This window comes from Odocoileus virginianus, chromosome 4, assembly GCF_023699985.2.
Source record: "Odocoileus virginianus isolate 20LAN1187 ecotype Illinois chromosome 4, Ovbor_1.2, whole genome shotgun sequence".
NCBI lineage: Eukaryota > Metazoa > Chordata > Mammalia > Artiodactyla > Cervidae > Odocoileus > Odocoileus virginianus.
The window spans coordinates 2,715,521-2,735,921 of record NC_069677.1 but is presented as its reverse complement, the minus strand read 5'-3'; the positions used below and the strand labels follow the sequence as shown (position 1 = coordinate 2,735,921).

The window sequence follows — 20,401 nt, the reverse complement described above, 5'->3', positions numbered from 1 at the left end:
ACATCACTCATTATCAGAGAAATGCAAATCAAAACCACAATGAGGTACCAAGACACGCCAGTCAGGATGGCTGCTATCCAAAAGTCTACAAGCAATAAATGCTGGAGAGGGTGTGGAGAAAAGGGAACCCTCTTACACTGTTGGTGGGAATGCAATCTAGTACAGCCACTATGGAAAACAGTGTGGAGATTTCTTAAAAAACTGGAAATAGAACTGCCATATGACCCAGCAATCCCACTTCTGGGCATACACACTGAGGAAACCAGATCTGAAAGAGACACGTGCACCCCAATGTTCATCGCAGCACTGTTTATAATAGCCAGGACATGGAAGCAACCTAGATGCCCATCAGCAGACAAATGGATAAGGAAGCTGTGGTACATATACACCATGGAATATTACTCAGCCATTAAAAAGAATTCATTTGAATCAGTTCCAATGAGATGGATGAAACTGGAGCCCATTATACAGAGTGAAGTAAGCCAGAAAGATAAAGAACATTACAGCATACTAACACATATATATGGAATTTAGAAAGATGGTAATGATAACCCTATATGCAAAACAGAAAAAGAGACACAGATGTACAGAACAGACTTTTGGACTCTGTGGGAGAAGGCGAGGGTGGGATGTTTTGAAAGAACAGTATGTATATTATCTATAGTGAAACAGATCTCCAGCCCAGGTGGGATGCATGAGACAAGTGCTCAGGCCTGGTGCACTGGGAAGACCCAGAGGAATTGGATGGAGAGGGAGGTGGGAGGGGGGATCGGGATGGGGAATACATGTTAACTTCATGGCTGATTCATGTCAATGTATGACAAAACCCACTGAAATGTTGTGAAGTAGTTAGCCTCTAACTAATAAAAATAAATGAGAAAAAAAAAAAAGTTTCACTCTTAGTATAGATAAATTGTATCACCATCTCAATACCTGGTTAGGTGCCCATTCTATTTGCTCCCATTGGATGATTCTTATCTATTTTATACTCCAGTTTCTAAATGAAGCTTAAGGCTTCCTCTCTTTCCAGCACCATCATGAATAAGAAAGATTATGTGGATCAATGCCAAGAGCAACGGTGAGCTCCAGTGCTAGGGGCTAAAACTTCCAAAATGACATCTCCATTGTTGTGTGACATCTGTATTGTTTCTTTCTTTTCTCTGCAGTTATCATTTTGTAAATCTCTCTTCAGGTATTGTTTTAACCTTTTTTGGACTCTTCTCCCAAGAATCTATTATTGTCAGAGGGGTTTTGGCCCCTTCTTTCCAAGAGTCTTCCTACCCCCCACCACCCTGAGGCTGTGACAAATGGGCAGAATGCTGGGGGAAGCAGACATGCAGGTCACAAATCTGAAAGTTAACATAGAGATTGAAAGAGAGGATAGGTGTATTAGATGATACTTCAATCAGTCTATCAAAAATAGAAAAATCTCAAGAAATAATCCCACAAAAAGGATACCTCAACTGTAACAGATATCAATCAGTAAATTATTTGACACTACGAATTCACTATGCTTTTAACGTTGTTAAACCTCAATTCTTCCTCTGTATTAGGGGAGATAATATTTGTACTTAACTCATAATAGTGGAGATAATATTTGTACTTAACTCATAAAGCTATTAGAAAAATAAAGTATAGATACAGTTCCTAGGCTTATAGTAAGTATTTAATAAATGTTAAGTATTAAAACATACCTTTACCATGGCCCTTATTATATTTTAATAGAATTATCACATTTCTTTTAGTAGACTGTGTGATATAGAGTAGGGACCACAACTAATTTATATTTATGTGTGTAATATTTAGCAAAATTAGAAAGCTTTCAATAAACACATGCTTAATACATAAATAACTGAATGTTTAGAGTTGAAACTTCTATTGAGGGAGAGTGAGAAAAGGACTTTTCCTACAATAGTTAAGCCATATACAAATCATACTTAAATCATCATATATAAGTGGAAATAACAATGCAATAATGTAATAATGTTCAAGATTTGTGCTTTGCATTTCTACCAAATTCAATTATCTTATCTCTGAATTTTAAGTAAAAGCAATATGGACAACAAGAAAAGTAAGCACTCATCCAGTATGTACACTGCAGGCAGATTCTTTACCAGCTAAGCCACAAGGGAAGCCCCCAGTATGTACAGAATAAAGTAAATCAAGGTGATCAAAATGAGAATCAGGAAACAGGTCTAAATGGCTTTCCTTCTCTTTCCCTTGGTTTTCTGCTCCTCTAGGGAAGGAACTTAAATTTACCTTAGACGTAAGCACCACTTCTCTTAAACTGCTGATATGGAAAGAACTAAAATGCCTAAGTGACAGAAATAGTTAGCAAGGGCTGTGATTACATGCTCCTGGACCTTTTTATTTATAAGGAACCATTTCTTTCCTTGTCTCCCAAATCTAAATCATCCCAATTTCTTGAAAATATAACCACTTACTCAAAGTGTTTAGTTCTTATATGCTTTCAACAGTACTAGGTTTCAGTGAAACCCTTTAACATTTTTAAAGCTCTTGGTTCCAGAACTAGCCTTCTGCTCCATAGTGAGCCAGTACCTACTGACCATAATGACAGATGCGTATGGATCAAAAAAAATTTTTTTTTCATTCAAAATGACAGTACTGCAGTCTCACAATTTTAAACATTATTTGCAAAGTGTATAGCCCACGAGATGGGATTCCCTGGTGGCTCAGCTGGTAAAGAATCCATCTGCAATGCAGGAAACCTCAGTTGGATTCCCAGGTCAGAAAGATCCCCTGGAGAAGAGATAGGTTACCCACTCCAGTATTCTTGGGCTTCCCTGGTGGCTTAGCTGGTAAAGAATCTGCCTGCAATGCAGGAGACCTGGGTTCAACCCCTGGGTTGGGAAGATCCCCTGGAGAAGGGATAGGCTACCCACTCCAGTATTCTGGCCTGGAGAATTTGATGGACTGTATAGTCCACAGGGTCACAAAGAGTCGGACACGACAGAGTGACTTTCACTTATAGCCCATGAAGGCTTGAAGGAAATGAAAAACTAGTATGGGAAGCTCACATTTGGGGGGAGTTTATGATCCGTAAATAAGCGAAGATCAAACATAATATACTTTGTATATTCTTCAACAACCAAACTTAAGGCACTGGAAGTAGACATTTTTTTTTTCAAAATACCAGTTTAGTTTTCAAATTTAAAAGTTTATTGTCATTTCCCCCTGTGACTTCTGTACTTTCTAATGATTTTTATGAGGATAGTTGCTTAAATTTGAATATCAGAAAGGCATTCTGTTTTGAAACTTAAAATGTCTTTGGCATTTACAGTATCATTCATTTATGTGCATTTCATAAACTTGGAAACATTAAAATTCTAACTAAGATGTTGAAGATAACAGTAGAGTTACTAAAAGAGGTTTTAAACAAATCTTCTCTAGTGATTTAATTTTCTACACAATATTATGTATACTAATAGTACACAATACTATTAATTACACAATACTACACATATTAATTTTCTACACAAATAGTTTAGGGATGCACAATTTGAAAATAAAAAAAAACTAATTTCTCAAATTTCTTTTATACTTTCTCAAGCAGGTGATAATGTTAAATATTTCTTTACCTAGAGGGTAAAGAGTTCATAAAGCTAGAGACCTCTGTCATAAAGTAAAAATCATATTTTTCAGGGAAAAAAACAAACAAAACAGGGTCACCAAAGGTCTTTTTGTTTCTTTCTGCCAGTTACAAATAGACAAAATGTAAAATAACTCTATTAGAGGACAGGATTACTGAATTTTGGAAGAGACAGAGAAGAGAAACTTCGGAGGAGTTCAGTCTTTCCTCTGATTCTAGCTTCCTGGCTGTAATGCTTGATTAGAGGCCACTGCATTTTCCACTGGCATGTGAGAGACATGTGATTAATCTTTGGTAAACTGAAGTATTTCCAAATGGATGCCTGGTGCATAATTTCACAAGACAGTACAAAAACAGATTTTAAACCTGTTCTCTAAAAAACAATTAGCAAGTTGAAAACCCCCTTGCCATCTCTACCTAATCCACCCTAACCCTCTGAGGATCTGCACATTAGGAAAGAGTCTAAAAATTCTTGAGGTATAGAAATTCAGCAGTTTAACCCTTGGGTTATGGAATTCTATATAAAAAAAAGATCCACTCAAGGACTGTTGTTAAGACCTACGGAAATATGTCTAGAATTAAATTCAGTTTTAAAAATTAGAGCCCTGTATTACGTGGGCTTGTCTGAGGATAATGATGCAAGTGGCAAAAAGCCTTCTGTGGTAGGATGAATAATCATCCCCTCTGCCCCCAGAAGAGTCCATATTTTAATTCTCAGAATCTGTGAATGTATTACACAGCAAAAGAGATTTTGCAGATCTTGAGATAGATTATTCTAGATTATCCAGGTAACCCAGTGTAATCACAAGGATCCTCATAAGAAGGAGGCAAGGGATGAGAGCTAGAAAATGTTAGAATTAGAGATAGAACAATTGGAAAATGCTATGCTATTGGTTTTGAAGATAGAAGATGAGGTCACGAGCTAAGGAATGCAGTGGCTTCCAGAAACTAAAAAAGGCCCTGGATACCTTGATTTTAGCCCAGAGAGACTAATTTTGGACTTCTGATGTAGGAAACTGTAATATAACAAATTTGTGTTGTTTTAAATCGCTAAATTTGTGATAATTGTTACAACACAATAAGAAATGCATACATCTTCTCTAATAGCTTTCCAACGTAAACCACATCAGTAGATATTCCTTAACACTAAAAGCGGCCTTCATGTCAACACTGAGGCATTCACTGAACAAAAGAGACCCAGAAAGGGAGAACCATGTTGAGTAAATCACATTTAAATGACTGCTCTTTGGTATCATCATAAATTTTTCCTTAGCCAAAATGTGATTTAACCAGTGACAGAATCTGGAGCAGACCTTAGGACAGTGAGTGAAATAATTCCATTCTTAATTGAGGATCAGGACACACAGAGTTTGCAGGGAAGGGCTTGTTCTGGCTCAGTATATGGTTGAAGCAAGAAATCCTTCTCACACCATCATTTTCCAAGAGAAAATTCTACCTCCACCCAAAGATCCCTACAATAAAAAATCACTTTGAGATTTGAATCCCAGGCTTGTGATACTAACACAGGGAAAGGGACTTCCACACTATAGAAATCAGGGTAGGATCAGCTATAGTGACATTTGTATCATACACTAAAACACTATCTACCATACAGAGAGACCCATCGATTTTCAAAGCAACACTGGTTGGAAGCAACAGCATCAACAGAAACCCTCTCTAGTGAATAAACCACATATTCTGGTAATGATACTGAGAGAGTCAATTCTGAGGCAGGTTGACAAGAAGTCCAGGGTCCCCATGGAGGAGAGAGGGGTCTGGGGCTCTTGAGGAGGAGATAGGGGTCTGGAATTTTCAAGGAGGAGGAAAGGACAAACATTTTTTTTTACATTCCTTAGTCTTAGTAAGGATGATGTAACAACAATGTATCTTGCTCAAGGATATGTTTCTCCTTAACAAGAACCTTCTGACTAATCCTGGTATTTTAAGATGTATGTTGTGGGAGTGGGTCTGATAAAAGGATATAAGGCCTTGCTAAGACTAGCGAGGGGGGCACTCTCTGACCCCCTTCTGATGTCTATGTCAGAAGTTTTCTCTGTCCCTTTTCTTACTTTAATAAAACTCTGCTACACAAAAGCTCTTGAGTGATCAAGCCTGGTCCCTGGTCCTAAAGCTAAATCTTTTCCTTCAGAGATCACAGATCTCATATCATTCACTGTAAACTATCAATACAATGAGTAAAAATGATCTTGTGGACTTAGTAAGGAACTCCAAAAATCTCAGACTTATCATTAGCACATTCCAAGTTTAGAGTCATACTTGGTCTATTTGACAACAGTTAGGAATATCTGAGAATTAAAAGACTTGTGACCTGGTTTTGTATGCTCAGCTTGGTGAAATGATTTATACTAATTCACAGAAATTCTAGTTATAATGGAGTTCTCAGATTAATTCTATGTCAGAAACAACTATAAAATTTAAAATAAAATATATAAAACATCTCTTTGAAGATAACTGATACAGACAGGGTTTGAGGAGCTATGGTTTCTGAGAAGAGAAACATAATAAGGAGAGCTCTAAAGTCAACCAGGCCCTTTCCCTGAGGCATTTCCAATTCACAAAGTGAAGGAACTGAGTCTCCGTAGAAAGCTACAGGCTCACTGGGAAGAGGCAAGAGAAGACAGGGTTTAACTCAAAGTGACTGAAGCTTGACAAAATTTCAGTGGAAGTGGAAGTGAAAGTGACTGAGAAATTTCAGTGGAAAGGAGTGACTGAGAAGTCAGTCTAAAACTCTGTATTTGATTTTCTCCTTGAAAAATTTGTGAATTTTTAATTTGGATATGTAACAGAGTAACAAAACAGTAACTATGAGGCCACTGCAGAGCAGATATTGCTTGCTTGCTAAACAGAGGACTGGAATTCAGAGATTGCTAAAGTAAAGGAGAAGCTGCAACACCCAGACTTTTATTTGAGACCCCAGAAAGGCTATGCTCATGGAAACAAATCTGCCTGAAATACACCTGCCTGAATAAAACGAACACTGACCTTTATAACGATCAAGGTGATTTGCCTGGACTCTGCCTCCCAGAAGAAGCTTAATCTCCATGATTGTTCATCACAATCTCCAGCATTCAGTAAAAAAATTACGAGCCATACTAAAAAAAGGAGGAATGAATGATTCAAATGAAGAGGAAAACAATACTAAAAGTAGGCTTACAGGCATGGGAGTTTCACTCAAGTGTGTTACAATACGGGCTGCCCTAGTGGCTCAGACAGTAAAGAATCTGCCTACAATGCAGGACACAACAGTTTGATTCCTGTGTTGAGAAAATCCCCTGGAGAAGGGAATGGCAACCCACTCCAGTATTCTTGCCTGGGAAATCCCATGGACAGAGGAGCCTGGTGGGCTGCAATCCATAGGGTCACAAAGATTTGGACATGATTGAGCCACCAACACATTCACTTTTTCATGTTACAATAAATATGTTTAATATGTTTAGAATAAGATGAAAAGAAGGAAAATTTCAGCATAGACACAACTTCATCAAAAGGAATCAAACAAATTCTACAACTGAAAAATATTGTATTTGAAATTAAAACATTCTCTTCTGCCTCCAGAAAGAATGGTGAAGATAGTAACAGACCATAACTCCCTTGAAGTAAGAAAAAATATCAGATACATCACAAAAACTGAAGTTTTAAAAGTACCAGAGACTTGTGGATGCAAAAAGGAACTGATGAATTAAAATACTAGAGAGAGAAAAGCTTCTCCTGGGTAAGCTGAATTCTCCAACTACTTTTTCCTGAGGAGTATCTACTGAGTCTGCATGTACTGAGAAGAAGCCTTACAGAAGGACTCTAATAGCATAAAGGGGAAAGAAGTGGGACTTTAGACATTTGTGTGATATAGAATGAAGCCCTAGACACAAAGCTGGGAGGACCAGGAGTAAAGCCACTCAGCAGAACTAGCCCAAACTGCTAATTCACATAATCACAAGCAAATAAAACTGTGGTCGTCACTGGTCACAGTTTTAGAATAATATACTGCATGGTGATAGATTAGGTAAAATTACAAAATTCCCCTGATGTAGGAAGATGATTTGAATGTATGTAGCTAAAATAATTTTTAAAACTAAATAGAGAAATCACAAACACAATAATATAAACACACATGATCAAATAAAATCTGTTGACTAAGAAATAAATATGGTGCTGTGATAGACTCTAATTATGGACACTTTAAAAAGATAAGTGATAAAATAACATTATGTAAAGTTAAGATTGAAGAAAATGGAGAAGACCACTAGACCATTCAGGTATGACCTAAATCAAATCCCTTATGACTATACAGTGGAAGTGAGAAATAGATTTAAGGGACTAGATCTGATAGACAAGAGGGCCTGATGAACTATGGACAGAGGTTCACGACACTACAGGAGACAGGAATCAAGACCATCCCTAGAAAAAGAAATGCACAAAAGCAAAATGGCTGTCTGAGGAGGCCTCATAAATAGCTGTGAAAAGAAGGAAAGCAAAAAGCAAAGGAGAAAAGAAAAGATATACCCATTTGAATGCAGAGTTCCAAAGAATAGCAAGGAGAGATCAGAAAGGCTTCCTCAGCGATCAATGCAAAGAAATACAGGAAAACAATAGAATGGGAAAGAGTAGAGATCTCTTCAAGAAAATTGGAGATACCAAGGGAACATTTCATGCAAAGATGGGCTCGATAAAGGACAGAAATGGTATGGACCTAACAGAAGCAGAAGATATTAAGAAGAGGTTGCAAGAATACACAGAAGAACTGTACAAAAATGATCTTCACGACCCAGATAATCACAATGGTGTGATCACTCACCTAGAGCCAGACATCCTGGAATGTGAAGTCAAGTGGGCCTTAGGAAGCATCACTATGAAAAAAGCTAGTGGAGGTGATAGAATTTCAGGTGAGCTATTTCAAATCCTGAAAGATGATGCTGTGAAAGTGCTGCACTCAATATGCTAGCAAATTTGGAAAACTCAGCAGTGGCCACAGGACTGAAAAAGGTCAGTTTTCATTCCAATCCCAAAGAAAGGCAATGCCAAAGAATGCTCAAATTACTGCACAATTGACTCATCTCACACACTAGTAAAGTGATGCTTAAAATTCTCCAAGCCAGGCTTCAGCAATACGTGAACTGTGCACTTCCAAATGTTCAAGCTGGAAGGCAGAGGAACCAGAAATCAAATTGCCAACATCTGCTGGTTCATTGAAAAAGCAAGAGAGTTCCAGGAAAACATCTATTTCTGCTTTATTGACTATGCCAATAGCCTTTGACTGTGTGGATCACAATAAACTGTGAAAAATTATGAAAGAGATGGGAATACCAGACCACCTGATCTGCCTGTTGAGAAATCTGTATGCGGGTCAGGAAGCAACAGTTAGAACTGGACATGGAACAGACTGGTTCCAAATAGGAAAAGGAGTACATCAAGGCTGTATTATTGTTACCCTGCTTATTTAATTTACAGGCAGAGTACATCATGAGAAATGCTGGGCTAGAGGAAGCACAAGCTAGAATCAAGATTGCCTGGAGAAATATCAGTAACCTCAGATATGCAGATGACACCACCCTTATGGCACAAAGTGAAGAAGAACTAAAAAGCCTCTTGATGAAAGTGAAAGAGGAGAGTGAAAAAGTTCGCTTAAAGCTGAACATTCAGAAAACCAAGATCATGGCATCTGGTCCCATCACCTCATGGCAAATAGATGGGGAAACAGTCGCTGACTTTATTTTTCTGGGCTCCAAGATCACTGCACATGGTAATTAGAGCCATGAAATTAAAAGATGCTTACTCCTTAGAAGGAAAGTTATGACCAACTTAGATAGCATATTAAAAAAGAGATATTGTCAACAAACGTCCGTCTAGTCAAGTCTATGGTTTTTCCAGTGTTCATGTATGGATGTGAGAGTTGGACCCTAAAGAAAGCTGAGTGCCGAAGAATTGATGCTTTTGAACTGTGGTGTTGGAGAAGACTCTTAAGAGTCCCTTGGACTGCAAGGAGATCCAACCAGTCCATCCTAAAGGAGATCAGTCCTGGGTGTTCATTGGAAGGACTGATGTTGCAGCTGAAACTCCAATACTTTGGCCACCTGATGCGAAGAGCTGACTTATTTGAAAAGACGTTGATGATGGGAAAGATTGAGGGCAGGAGAAGGGGACAACAGAGGATGAGATGGTTGGATGGCATCACCAACTCAATGGACATGGGTGTGGGTGGACTCCGGGAGTTGGTGATGGACAGGGAGGCCTGGCGTTCTGTGGTTCATGGGGTCGCAAGGAATCAGACACGACTGAGCGACTGAACTGAACCAGAAGTTAAAAAATAATCTTGAAAATCTAGAACAAATATTTTTCTAAGCAAATTTAAATTACCAAAATGTCTAAAGAAGAGGTAGAAAGGTACAATAACCAAAAACTACAGAATTGAGAAAATAAAGATCTATCATTTTTAAAAAAGGAAATAAGTCATAAGCATGGTAAAAGACAAAATTTTTCCAATTCTAAGAAGCTAGTCTAATAAAAATTTGATAATTGGATGAAGGTTCAACAAGGTCTATGCTACTTAGGAATATCAATGTTTACAGCCTGCATATTCCAAAATAAAAATAGAAAATTTAATACATTATTTATTAACTAGAAATAAAATTAAGAAATTTATCTAGGTGTATCTACCATCATAATTCAATACATTAACAGAACAAATAAAAATAATGATTTTTTTCATACACTTAGAAGAGGTATTTGATAAAATTTAATTCTCATTCATAATTTTTAAAATGCAATGTTTTGGAATTTATGATAATACAGCAACTTTAAAAGAACTTTCAGCAAGAAACATAATTAAAGGTATAACAACAAAAATACAAAAATAAGACAAAGATACACACTAGTATAACTACTATTCAACATTTTGCTGTCAGTCTATTCAACAAAATAAGAAAAATAATATATTACAAACCCTGAAGAAACAAAGTACTATCACTGTTAGATTATATGAATTTCTACATAAAGTTGAGTCAAGTGATAAGTAATAAGAGTCCACCAAGATGTATGTATACAAAGTCAATATGTAAACAGGTAAAATTAACTGAATCTCTAGTTTACATAGTATATATATAAATCCGTATCAGGTCCTATAGGGACTAGATTCTGCATTTAACCTAACAGAGAGGTGGGCATTATATCTGGTAGTTCTATCTGCATCACATGACTGGATTTTGGGAGGAACAGTCCCCAAAAGAGCACAGGATGAAAGGTAAATACATGTTCAGCATAATGCTCAGAGACCTCCTTGAGTTCCAGATCTAGTTGTGCTTGGGACAACTATATCTCCACTGTTTTAGTATAAGCCAACAATTTTAACTGGTGAAGGTGGTTTGAATTGAGTTTCTGTCACTTGCAACTTGACATTTTAAGTCTTAGTTGATATTCACTGGCAAGTTTACAGTTTTACTTACATAGATCACACAATGTTTCATTGTTCACATGGAAAATGTTTTCTAGCTTTTTGCACAGTTGTAAAAAGACATATTTTTTTTCACTACATTTTCTTTTATTGCTTGTGGTTGGAGAGCTATTTAATGTTACTATGGAATTCCTGCTACATCTTTTAGCAAATTTTATCTCTGTGTTGGGGGGAGGTGTGGGGGGGTGGTTGAAGTCTGTGCATGTGCAATGTAAATATAAAGATTGAGGCATTCCTTATAGATAGAAGCATTCTAACCCCAGATTCTAACATCAGGAGAACTGGTATAAATAACCACTATCTCAAATAGGGGCAGTAACATCCAAGGCCTCACCTGCTCACTAATATTGAATTAGAGTTATCTTACATTGCTTTCCTAATGCCATATTCTTATACTCCTAACAGCTCTCAGGCCCTTACACTGAATGATAGCTTTAAAATTTGCAGAAAAGGACTGAGTTTTATGTAGCACTTACAGGGAGTGGCCATTGTACTTCAGAAAAGTTGTGGAATTAAACTATTTAAAACACTTTTGTTCACTTTTACTGAATTTTCTCATGTGAAGCTGATTATTCTGTATGGAACACTTAAACTATGGTCACTACATTACTTTGTAGTTAAGATTTTATACATAAATTCTGAAATGCTTTGGCTTCCAGATGCAATAGAAATTTGTATACTGCTTTTTAAATCTGCTGAAACCTGATGCAGTAATTCTGTGGATTCTGAGACCCTTGTACAAATATTCTTCAAAAGACAGACCTACTGTTATTTATGAAGGCAAAGCCTTGTACACTTTTTTTTTTCACCAGGGCCAATTTATTTTGCTTAGATCCTACCAAAACGCATTAACCAAAGCCAGACATTTGTACACTTCCTCGCAAAATAGTTTTAGCAATGACTCCCCCCCACCACCCCCACCACACACACCCTATTACCCTAGATACATGATCAGGTTCTTCACCTTCCACCATCCCCAAGGTGATGTCTGATCACCTTGGCTTGTCTTCAGCAAGAATCCCGCTTGATTAGTTCAGCCAAAATCTCCCTTACCCCTAACATTTCCCTCTTAGCAATTTTCCATCCACTGACCCTCACCTTGTTCCTTGGCTAAAGTTCCCACTTGCCCATTCTAAACACAAAATTGAGGTCGACCTCTCTACCTTCATGCAAAATTCGATTGCAATGATACCTAACTCAATGGTCCTGAATAAAGTCTGTCTAACCACCTTTAATGTTTCATGACTAATTTCTTTTATTTATGGCATGCTCCATAACCCAGGGAAGCCTAGGATAAAAGTCAGAAGACCTGAGTCTACTAGAAACTACACATCGAATACATGTCTTACTTAAAAAATAGTTTTCAAGCTGCAAATACACTGTATTATTTGTAAGCATGGTATTTTTAATAAAGCCCCTTATTTTGTGATGAGTTCCCTAAATACCGCGACTTTTCATTTTTGCAGGGTTTTTTTTCTTGCATAGTGAAAAGCGTCCGTTTCCCCCCCCCCCCCCCCCCCCCCCCCCCCCATTTTAGCCCTTTTTAGGAACCTTCCCTGAGCTTCCTGCTGGCTTTAAGCCTCATTTTTTCCCCCTCCATGCCTGAGTACAGAACCAACACTTGGTAAGAATTTGGCTCTGGGGAGTGCTATGTTGAGTGACAAATGGATGAGGAGGAAGGTTTTACTGAAGCGTCTGAACCGCATTTAATTTTCCGTGTTGCTTTATTTGTTCCTTCTAGCCCTCAGGATATTGAATTTTGTGGGCTCCAGTTGGGTCGTTGGTACTTCAGGTCTTTAGTAATAAGAAACATAATCTGCTTTTCCCGTTAGGATAATATACTCATTTGTATTAAGGGCGGCTTACTCCGAACTGTTTTACATAGTCTTTTTTCCAAATCTCCTGAACGAACACATTTTCCCGTTGAGCACTGGCATTGCTTCAGCGGCCTCCGGTGACCTCCTGGCTTGGCAACCTGCACCCCGCTCCACAGGAACCAAGCCTGGACTCAGCGGGGCCTGGAGCGCCGCCGCCTCCCCAGACCTTCTCTCCCGCTTTCCCTCCCATCACTCGGGATCCAGCTTCCCTCCAGCCGCCTCAGCTATCTGCGACAGCGACAACCCCTCCTCCCCTCCTGAGGCTCCCCCCGCCAGCTCGCCGCGCCAGACAGCGGGTAACCGCCGCCTCCGCTGGGGCATCCCGGCTCCATAGGCCTAGCGCACTCCAGACACCGGACTCTCACTGGCCACCGCCGCTGCCCCTCACCCGGCATCCCTCTAGGCAATTGGCCCCCGGCCGTCGCTCGTCATCCTCGGCCTCGCCTCGAGTCCCGCCTCCGTCGCCGGGTCATTTAAGTTTATCACAAATAAATAAATAAAGGAGGAAATAGAAATGCGTAGAAAGTAAAAGCAGGCGGGAGGGGGCGGGGGCGTGGGGAAAAAAGGGAGGAGGGGCGGAGGAGTAGACAACCAAACCTGATTGTGTGTGTTGACCAATCATGACTCACCCCATTCCAGTCTGACGGGCTCTCTCAACCAATTGCCTCCTAACTCTCCGATCACTGAACAATGAGATATGACTGGCCTCTCCAGAGTGGGCGAAGGTGCGGCAGAGGGTGGGAAGTGGGAAGACTCTCAACGAATCATCTGTTAACAGTTCTCTGAGCGAAGTTTCCATGATCCAATGTGTGTCTGGGATAGCGGATTGGGCCTCTCCTAGCCCAATCGAAGCTAGTAGAGATGAGGGAAGAGGCAGATGGGGTGGGGACAGGTGAAGGGGAGGAGGAAGAGTGTATTTTGTTTATGGGCGGCAACCTCACGAGGGGCGTCCCATCCTTATTGGCTCATTGAAGCGAAGAGTGGCATGAGGGAAACCCAATAGTAGGAAAAGATAGAGGCTTCGAGACGCGAGGCGCCCAATGTGGGCCTTCTGCCGAAGAAGTAGGGGCGGGGGGAAGTTTAGGAGTTGAGGAAAGAAGATTAAAGAGCGCGAGGAGGTAACGCCAAAAACTCTAATTTGTTGTGAGGCGGGCGGGAGGGGTGTGTGCGTGCCGTGGGGGACGGGGCGTCTGCGAGGCGCTTGGAGTGGGGGGGCGGCCGGACAGAAAAGGAGGGGCGCGGGGTGGGGTTGGGGGAGCGAGTTAGAGTGGCGAGCCCGCGGGCCGTTGGTCCGCGGAGCGCGCGCCCCTTCCCCCGGGCGCCCCGCCTCGCTTCCCCCCTTCTCTCAGCGCCCCCCCTCGCGCCGGGCTGTGGCGGCGGCCTCGCCCGACCCCGCGCGGAGGGAGGGAGCCCAGGAGGGTCCCGGTTCCTAGGAGCGGGCGGGGCGTCCCACAGCTGGAAACGAGTCTTCTGCCTTCTTCTCTCTATTCCCCGCGCCTGGAGTTGCCGCTTCCAAGAAGAGGAGCTGAGGGGGACTAGCCGGGGCTCAGGAGCTACTAGAGGCGCCCGCTTGTCTTCCGCCCCCTCCCTCTCGCCCTCCCCCGCTTGCCGTGGCTCTGGCGGTCTCTGGAGCGTCTTCTGAGAACTGGGGGGCGGGAGGGGTCCAGGCCCCAGAGCCGCTGGACGCCCCTCCAGACGCCCGAGCTACCGGCCGCCGCCTGCTTCGCTGCTACGACTCTAGAGGAGGGGGCTTGGGAAGGGAAGACACTCCTTTCCTTCTTTCTCTCCTCCTGTGGGCCCCCCTGGAAACATTAAAAAAAAAAAAAATACGGTTTTCCATAGCCGAGAGAAATAGTTGGAAGCTTTTGAAAGTTTGGAAGAAAATGCACTGTTTTACATTGTTTAATGCATTACTATCTGTGTGGCATTCTGGTCTTTTCCCACCACCCGCCCCACGCCCCGCCCCTCTTGAAGCTGTTATCCTTTTTAAGGATGCTGAAGAGGCAGGAGGCAGGGATTTTCTAAAAGTTCTATTGATAAACACACTTGCACAAACATATGCTAGGCACACAAACTATAAACATTAGCGGAAAACACAATATGGCGTACAGCTATCCTACCTAGCGCGGTAATCCGCTGATCTCTTAAGGCAGCCCAGTTGAATGGGGTCAGCAGCAGGATGACAGTTCGCCAATAAAAATCTGAATGAAACAGGAAGTAATTTGGAAGCAGCCGGTGGGTTAAGTACTTTATTCAAAATCAGCATTGGCCCAAGATAAGTTGAATTTGTTAATTTTCTAGACATGTGAAAATTGCCTCAACTGCTTCTTAGCATTAGAAAAACCGAAATGTGTTGCTCAAGTGGAGTTTTCTTATCCTGTGGTCATGTGTAAATTTCAGCCAAGAAAATTAACAGACCAGTTTTCAAGCAAACTCTGTTCTAAAGTTACTATTCTTGTTGGTATTGAAAGTTTTAAAACATGAATTATAATGATTGTTTTGTAAAAAAAAAAATCCTCCAGCTTTACACATTAATCAGTTATAATTATGCATAGGTGCAACAAATTCCTATCTGGTGCTCCTAATCCCATGCACCCTTAGGTGCATCACTAGGGAATAGTTAAACCCTTCCAGCCCACCACATCCCCACGTATAAATTTGATCAGTCCAATTTTGACTAAGTCCTGCATTTCTCTTCTTTGTAAGGAAAGAACCACAGCAACAATTTACATTTTTTTAAATGCCCTTGTTGCTCTTTGTCATTCTTAATCAGGGTATCAAAGTTGGTGCACATATAGTACATGGTAATACCATTCACAGTGTCTTCTTGGGAGTAGTCGAGAAATTTTGAAGTTGTCCTTGAAAAACTGCTGATGTTACTCATTGTTTAGCTGTCAAGGCTTAAGAATACATGGTGCTCAAACAGATGAGAAGGAAAAAAAGTGAGTTTTCTAGAAATATAATTAGCTGCTCAGTGAGTATAGCAGTTGGGTATTTTTGGCTTTGTAAAATCAGATCTCATAGACCAGGGGAATAAAGGCCATTTGTTTATGAAATAAGATCAGTTGACAAGTTAACTGGCTACAGCCTCCAAAGGAATACACCCTTTCATGGTGAGATCCCAGTTTTAACAGACTGAAGAAAGAAGTTTAAGGCTAAAAATTGTCAAATTTTATCCACTTTTAGGAAGAAGTTTTTGTGCTTACCTGTTTAGTTCATTTAAGGTGCCAGTATTTTAAAATTGCTACAGTACCAAGAAACTATATAGTTAATGTGTACACTAGCTACTAGCAAGTGGCTACTGAAAGACTATGAGTTTAAATGAATTACTAGAGGAAAGAACAGTTTACTTGTGAGGGTTATAATTTTGGTGTGTGTGTATGATGGGAGAAAGAGAGGTGTTGTTCAGAACTACTAGTTAATGTGATGCCAGTGTCGGAAGTGGTCAGCAAGTTTTTGAGGTTCACAAATATCCAGCTAGTCTTGTTGTCAATATAACTTTGACTACTATGTATAAAATCCAAGGGAAAAAAAAAAGACAAACATTTTAAATGAATTTTATCTCATTAGTCAGTCTTCAAGGACCTACTTGGTGGCTCAGACGGTAAAGAATCTGCCTACAAATGCAGGAGACCCGAGTTCGATCCCTGGGTCAGGAAGATCCCCTGTAGAAGGGACTGGTCACCTACTCTAGTATTCTTGCTTGGAGAATTCCTTGGACAGAGGATCCTGGTGGGCTACAGTCCATGGGGTCACAAAGAGTTGGACATGACTGAGCCACTGACAGACACAGAGTCAGTCTTCAGGAGACTTTCCAACCAAATTGGAATTCCCAGAAAAAAAATTAGGTCTTTTCAGAAGACTAATAAAAGATACAACTAAGTTCCTGTAGAAGGATCTAAAATTTATAAATGAATTACAATTTATTCCAAATATTTTAGAATAAGTGGTAAGAAGAAACTCTTCAGAACATTTGGAATATAGAAATGTAGCTTAACGGGCTCTAACTTATTCTCTGAAATAATTTGTTTCTGAAATGAATATTTAAATTCATCTAACTGTTCTGGACACTGTTCTAGACACTTGGGACAACAAGTGAACAAGAGAAAAAATTCCCTGCCCGTGTGGAGTTTTCATTGTAATGTTGCATACATATCGTGTACTTAGATTGCTAGAAGGTTTTTTTGGATGAAACTTTAAAACCTAGCCGTTTTCTCCTTTCAAGGATCAGGGAGGTGTTCATCAACTGCCAATGATAAGAAAGGAAGACTTTACAGTACTTTATTGCTGATTTGTACCTTTTGTTATTGTCATGAAACATTCTCCATACATTTCAGTAGATCTCTTTAACAGATAGGGTTTTATTTTTAAGCATGCCTTTGAAATAAATAAACTATTACTTTATATTAAAAAAAATCTGTGTCTTGGAATTTACTCTGAAATTCCTGTGGAGCTTTTGTCGGCAAATTATGGTAAAACATAATCTAGAATATCTTAATGTTTTTAGTTAGAGTTTGTTTTAAGAATATGTCTGAAAAATCAAGTGCCTAAATCTTTTTTTCAGTTTTGGTTTTTATCACGAGAAGATGGAAATTTGTTGTAATTAATTTATAGGTGACTTTAAAGAGAGAAAAAGGGAGAGGCCTGCAAAAAAATGCTTTGTTATTTAAACCTTTCTTTCAAACTACAAAAGCATTTGATTGGCACTTCTCTGATTTAATAGCCCATTTGTAATTCAAGAGGAACATTACAGAATATTTTAGCATTACTTTAATCATTTACTCTGTAGGTGTAAAAATCCTAGGTTTCTAATTGAAGGAAACTTGGTACCTGGTTAAGGGAGTAGATTTAGCAATGAGTTTGTTACTTAAAGTAGTGGGTGTCTCACTTTTCCAAAACCTAATTCACAGTTCTCAAATAACAAGTTCTGATTTTCTTATTTTTCTCTAACACAGTGAATTTTATTTTGTTAATCAAATAAGTTCACAAATCCTACCTCCAGTTCTTCCGCCCCCTGCTGTGAAGGGCTTGAATTTCTATGCCTACACTAGATCTCTGTGCTAATTTGTAGCAGTAATCAACTCTTTCAGAAAGAGTACATGTTAATACACTTTAAAGAACTTTGAGAGTGCCTGTGGCTATTTGAATACAGACCTGGCATAATCTGAAACCTATCAATAGGAAGATTTAGGACAAAAAGCAGAGAGTGTAACTAATAAGAGTGTATTGTTTCAGCTGAAATCTTTTTTAGAAAGTAAAGAATGGTTGATAGAATGTTAAAAATTAAGAACTTTTTCTAATTCTAGTAAGGATAGTTGATCAATGTGTGTTTATGTGCATGTAAGTATATATTTATATGTGATCAGGTTTTGAATTAAGATTTATTTCAGTACTAGATAAATAATTCTAGTCCTGCCTTGTGGTAGACATTCAAAGTTCCCGGGTGATTTTGTTGAACACACTTTGTTACGTACCAAAACTTTGCTCTGAGCAACAACATAGTAAATTTTGTGTTAATTTTGACTTAAAATTTATTTTTTGGAACTGTTTTGCTTTGTTTTGGCCATGCAGTGCACATGGCTTGTGGGATTTTATGCCTTAGTTCCCTGATCAGGGATCGAACCCGTACAGTGGAAGCAAGGAATCTTTACCACTGAACTGCCAGGGAAGTCCCAAGGAAGTTTTTCAAAGCATGATTACTAAGCAGCACATAAAATGAATGAAATCTGAAGTGAAGAGTTGTTCTAACCCTGGATCGACATAATGAGATAGTTGCGAGTTTGAAAAAGAGCTATTTCATAAAGTAAAAGATAAAATCTTGACATCTGACAAATTTCAACAGTAATAAAATAATGACTAATTCTATTCATATTTTTAAGGTAAGTGCAAGTATGTGTACAGTGCGTTTTAAGTCAAAATTTGGGGTGTTATTGGCTAGGCATGGTCATTTCTTTGCCAGAGATACTAGGCTGTGTAAAGGCTAACCATCTGTCAAGTGATAGAGACAAAGAAAGGTTTAATATACTAGCCTAAAATTTCCACAAACTTGTTTTGAATTGTATTGTCATTTTGTTTTGGCCTTCATATTCTGTGTTGAGTATGCACTGGGTCAGTCACCCCACTTTGTTTTATGAACAAACTATGTAAGGTCTAGATAAGGTTATTGTCACAGCTGATGTGATCTCGAGGCAGGATAAAATATGTTTTGATTTTGCTTCAGCGTAATAATCAAAAGCTCACAAGTGGGCTACCCATTGGCAGTTATACAGGTGACCTCAAGCACACTTATTTTCACCCACCTATTCTGAATTATGGGTGTCTCAATTCTTTTGCTTTATATATTGAAGCTTCATATTTCAAACCCATTCCTGAGCTATTGGGGGGGATGGGGAGAAGTAGCAACAGGAATCCAGATTGCATGTTTTAGGTGCAATATGGTGAGATGTGAAATTGAAACAGCAGATTGGTGAGAAACTTTAGTTTCAAACAAATATAAACTCGTTTGTTTAGTGAAGTCATACCCAAAACAGTAGTCTCTTGACAGGGCAACTTTTTTTTTTTTCCCCTAACTTCCACATCATGAAGTCACCATTGTTCTTTGGGCCAGCAATCTGTTTCTGAGGCATCATGTAAGAAAAAGAAGCCCTAATATTGCTGATTGTAATGATATACTTAGATATGCCAGGCCGAGGAATTATTTATAGCAGTGCTAATTATATCAATAAAAATAGCAATATTAATACTGTGAGTGTCAAAATCCATTCTTGACAGTATGAGGTAAACAGAACTATGGTCAAACAAAGCAGGCAGCCTGTCTCTACTGTCAGCTCATGAATATACACTTGAGGAAAAATACACACACAATTTAGAGAATTAAGTAAACTGCTTTAATCTCTTTTTCAATTACTTTTGACCTTTTTAAAAAAATGTTTTCTTTTAAATGATATTAAACAATAATTATTTTCAGTTATTCAAACAATATTAAAAAAACTTGGATTTTTCATTTTGAAATTATTGGCAACCATTTTCTTACTGATCTTTGTTTCTAGAGACTTACTTACTTATATATAGTTCAGTGCTTTATAAATTATCAGAAATTCATTTTCTTTGTATTTCCATTTTGGGGATACAAATTAACATCACAAAAGGAACCTCAAACAATTTACAAAACGAAAAAAATCCCATCACTACTATACATGTACCCACAACCAGTAAATCTTTGACTTCCTTTAGGCATTAATGGTTTTGATTTAAGAAAGGGTATATATTTTCTTTGTAATTGATATTACTTCTAGTCAGTTTTTGCAGATTTATGTTATTTTAAATTTATTTTCCAGGAATATAAAATCAAGTGAGAAGTCATTAAGTCCAGTGGTTTTTAACTTGAGGGGACAACATCTAACTTATTGGCTAATCCCTCATATGTTACACTGAATTCTCTTTTCACTG

At 39.0% G+C, this 20,401-nt stretch overlaps 1 protein-coding gene and 1 long non-coding RNA gene across 13 annotated transcripts in view; one reads left to right on the top strand and one right to left on the bottom strand.

The window, feature by feature from the left end:
• Positions 1-12,771: 12,771 nt before the first annotated feature.
• On the bottom strand, positions 12,772-13,684 carry LOC139034709 (uncharacterized). Its single transcript, XR_011487197.1, has 2 exons — positions 13,341-13,684; positions 12,772-13,050 (listed from the first exon to the last, which is right to left on the bottom strand). It is a non-coding gene; the product is annotated as an uncharacterized lncRNA (long non-coding RNA).
• A 303-nt stretch (positions 13,685-13,987) lies between these two features.
• ZBTB20 (zinc finger and BTB domain containing 20) overlaps positions 13,988-20,401 on the top strand; it is a 1,026,540-nt gene continuing 1,020,126 nt past the window's right edge. For 11 of the 12 annotated variants that reach the window (XM_070465986.1, XM_070465969.1, XM_070465979.1 and 8 more), the window contains exon 1: positions 13,988-14,070. The gene's annotated coding sequence lies outside the window, so the exon portion shown is untranslated. The remainder of the gene's footprint in view (positions 14,071-20,401) is intronic. The other variant, XM_070465996.1, reaches the window with a different exon arrangement.